This window comes from Gymnoscopelus microlampas (genome assembly GCF_963454915.1).
Source record: "Gymnoscopelus microlampas genome assembly, chromosome: 19".
Taxonomy (NCBI): domain Eukaryota; kingdom Metazoa; phylum Chordata; class Actinopteri; order Myctophiformes; family Myctophidae; genus Gymnoscopelus; species Gymnoscopelus microlampas.
The window spans coordinates 47,685,249-47,689,756 of NC_139956.1; positions in this window are offsets into that span (position 1 = coordinate 47,685,249).

Here is a 4,508-nt window from a genome sequence, read left to right on the forward strand (position 1 = left end):
TAACCAGTCTATATGACCTGGGTTACATATATTTTTTGCATTGTGTGTCATTGAGGTGATCATCGAGGTGACTGAGATGCTGCACAAGTTGACCGGAGGAGGTCAAGTTCAACCAACTAAACTTGTTTTTTATTTGGCAAAGTAACTTAAGTAGTTGTTTTCCATTGACGTGAACAGGTATTCTACGTTGATGAGAAGCCTGGGAATATTACTGTGATGTTGTCACAGTAATGTTACTATATATACAGTAACAAGCATGTGTGTGTGTGTGTGTGTGTGTGTGTGTGTGTGTGTGTGTGTGTGTGTGTGTGTGTGTGTGTGTGTGTGTGTGTGTGTGTGTGTGTGTGTGTGTGTGTGTGTACTCCACTCCTTGACTTCAGAGATGCTTTTGGAATATTAAGTCACAATGTCAAGATTAAATCACTGGAAGAAATACAGCTGCCCCAGATATTCATTGATATAGTGAATCCCACCCAGTGTGAAGTGAGTGGTGCCTTTGTTGAGTTAATATCATCAAGCTATATATGAACTAGGGGAACAATGTTTCAAGGCGGCTCAAGAAAAAGTAGTTTTACTCATTTGAACAGCTATAAAGTATTTTTACTCACTTTAACAGCTGTAAAGTATTTTACTCACTTTAACAGCTGTGAGGTAGTTTTACTAATTTTAACAGCTGTTAAGTATTTTTCTTTTACTAATTTTAACAGCTGTAAATTACTTTTACTCACTTCAACAAAATCGTTACGTGGCGGATTAAAGCATTTTATACAGATCCTAAAACATCCTAGAAGGGGTGCCCCAAAAAAATCTTAAACAGGAAGTGAGTTATGGACAAAATTCTAAATGGCCACCTAAACTGAGAGTTGACTCAAAAGACACCAAAATAATCTCTAAAAAGCATACAATTAAAACGTGACGAACCTGGAAACCAAAACAAAACCTGAAAACAACTGGCAGACTTAGATTTGGCGGCCCTATTAGGCAAACCCTAATATTATCTCTGTCAGGTGGAAACCTCTTATGTCCAAAAGAAATTTGGACTCGAATTCCTAAGGTTTCAAAAGTAGCAGATCTATTACTTTGGGTACCTTGGGTCTGTTTATCATTATGTATAATACCCGAGTGGATTGGTAGAGAAAAGCATGAAGTGCTACAGGATTATTACACTGACCTGGGATCAGATTACTGCAGCGCAACGGAATGCAATGTACAAGGCGTGTGCGATCATGGATTCCTTTTTCATCGAGGTGAAATGTTTTTTATGTGTTTATGTGTTTATGTTTTTGTTTTTGTCTTTGTCCTGTACTGTATGGTATTGTGTATGCTGCTGGTCTGTGTGTCCAAGACAAATTTCTCCCACGGGAGACAAAATAAAGTAAACTGGAAACTTGAAAACATACAATTGAATATTATTGTCTCTTGTTGTAAGCTTCTACGGAGCTGCTAGGTTTCATTATGGAGTATAACTGACATACAGTCTGTTATAAAGGCATTTTAGGTATTTTGGGTCCATTAAATACGTTGGGTCTGTAGTATCTCGGCCACCCCTGGCTAGAAAGAGCCACCGTCTGTCCCTGGAGAGAGGTCGTCGTGGGCGGTCGCCATCCCTGGTTAGGGAACGTCGCCGTCTGTCCTTGGAGAGGGAACGCCGCGTGCGTGCGTGCGTGCGTGCGTGCGAGAGAGAGAGACACAGACAGACAGACAGACAGACAGACAGACATGATAAAAGATTAGATTTTGGTTTGGTAAACATAAAATACATAGAATGACATCGGGTGAAAAGATTAGATTTTTCGTTTGGTAAACATAAAATAAATAGAATGACAACGGGTGAAAATGTATTAGTTTAATTTGTTTATGTATTTTTTCACTCATATCCATCACGTGATGTGTGATAACATTACCAGTCAGTCAAAAGGTTTGAAAAGCTTTGGAAAACCAGTGCACTCCCCATCTGTTCTGAAATGTTACCTGCACTGTAATGCCCCTTGATCAATTTCAAGGAACATTTCCTCATACCAGATTGTTCCACTGTCAAATCATATCTTGTAGTGACTGCGTGGGAACTTTACTCATAATGTATTTTCCCTTAGAGTTTTTTTTTTCCGGGTTGCTAGAGGTTGAAGTCATGTGAATAAATGACTGACACACTAGTGTGCAAGCAAGATAAGTTACAATATTTTAATTCTTGCAACTCAATGCGGTGTGTGTGTGTGTGTGTGTGTGTGTGTGTGTGTGTGTGTGTGTGTGTGTGTGTGTGTGTGTGTGTGTGTGTGTGTGTGTGTGTGTGTGTGTGTGTGTGTTTGTGTGTGTGTGTGTGTGTGTGTGTTGTGTGTGAGGAGGTGGGACTGAGGAGGTGTGAGCAGGCGTTGCACATGTAGTCGAGAACAGTTCTACCGCACCTCAACCAAGTTAACCCATTAAGACCTGAGGCCGATTCTACAAATCGTTAAAAAATCACTTTCTCCCTACGTCATATAGATGACTTAGGCAATCATGAGTAAAAAACTAATTTAGCCCAAGTCATGTTTATCTGCCTTTATTTATATCTGCTTAACTCTACTCTCCTGATTCATCCTGCCTTATTGCCTATGTACTCAGCCAATTAAAACAAAAATCAGTTCTACAAGCTCATAGTGCAGCACAAAGAGACGCTATGAGCTTGTATATCTGCTATTTTGGAATAGCCAAACTATAAAATGTGGCTTAAATAAAAAATGACACAGATGCTTTCACATGTTTGATGAGTTAAGGCAGGTCCGGGGTGTCACAGGAGCGGGACACGGCAGCAGTTACAGCTGCAGAAAGAACACACTGAAGCAGCTTGGACTACTTTGAGCCAAAGCTCTTATTAGACGTGTGTGTTCTTTCACGTTTGCTGGTTGCACATGTGTTTGTTATTGTTTCTCCTTCCATGTGTGACTGACTTGGCCCTGCCTAGCTGTCATTACTGAGTGAATATTACACCCATTCCATTCTAACATGTCAGAGCAGACTTCCACACTTGTGCTCCATTCTGATAATCACACTCACCGCTCTTTATTAAACGCTGTTTTGTCTGTGTGTTCTCTGACAGAAATATTTTAAGACTGCTGTTATGGGAAAACAATATATAATGTCCATGCCATGTCCAATTTTATTTAGGAGAAGAGCAACAAGCAACAGCATCTCTCTCAGCCCATCTCTCTGCCCTGGTCAAAACCAAAGAAAACAATACAATACAGAAGGCTGTCGCCTTCCAGCTTTGTCCTGAACTCCCCGGCCGACACCTTGGTCAGAATCACTTGTGGAATGCCCTACCAACTGAAATAAAAAAACAAACTTTTGAAAACACATTTTTAATGAAAAGGTTAAATACTGGTTGAAATCAAAGCAAAGCTGCGAACACTGATATGTTAGGCACGTTTTAAAACGTTAACATCACTGCTTTCATGACCTTTGGGAATGTTATTGCTTTTGTGCTTGTTTAGATTAGAGCTTCATGCATGTCCTTTTTGTAACTGATTTTTACTAAGTGGATATTTTTATAGAAAGGCCTAACCAGGGACTGGGGTCGCAAATTAGCCTCGGCTATTAACCCCATATACAATTGAACGGTTTCATGTTTTTATAACTTGATACATTGTTTTTTGTATTGTCCCTGTCAAATAAACATATACATAAAAAATATTAATAAAAACACTAGAATCACCTTAGGCCATTGGTAAAATACATATGATTTAATCAACTGGTGGTCTGTATACCTGGTTGAACAGATGGATTGGATAGCTGCTGAAATGAACTTCCCATTTGGTTCATTGTTGACAAACAAACCTAAAAAAAAAAAAAAAATCTATTATTTGCTGGATATTGAGACTTGAGAGATTGAGAGATCATTTTGGGATGTTGTCAAATGTATTAATTAATCTATATGTTTCCGTTGATCAAACGTCAGGTTTTGTACTGTGATTTGATGTGCACACATGCGTTGTCACTGACAACTAATGAGACAGACAGCTGTTATGCATTGCATCTGTTCTAGTAAAATGGTAGTACGAACGTTGTAATTAAGGCAAGTGTAGGGTAAATTAATGATGATAAAAAAATCGTGCCACATCGGTCTGTACGAATACTCTCTCTCATGCGCGCTTTGGCTCTCGCGCTCTCTCTCTCTCATTCTCTCTCACTCTCTCTCACTCTCTCTCTCTCTTGCTCTCTCTCTCCCCCCATCTCTCTGTCAAAAGCGTTGCTTGGCTTCCATGCATTTTAAGCTGGAATATAGGCTTGAAATCAAAACTACCACTTTTTTATGTGCATTGTTTCACTTGATGTTGAATCTCAACCAGAGAACTGGTGTCTTAGTCTACCATATTGACAGGAAGATAGCGCAGAGGCAGAGGGGAAACAGTAAAATCAGTGTGGGGAGTGCAGGCAGGGGGCATCAAGGCCACTGTGGCCGTAGTGCATGTCATTTTTCAAGGGGCAACAACGGCCATGGCCATCCTGGCCGCCGTGAAATTCCTGCCCTG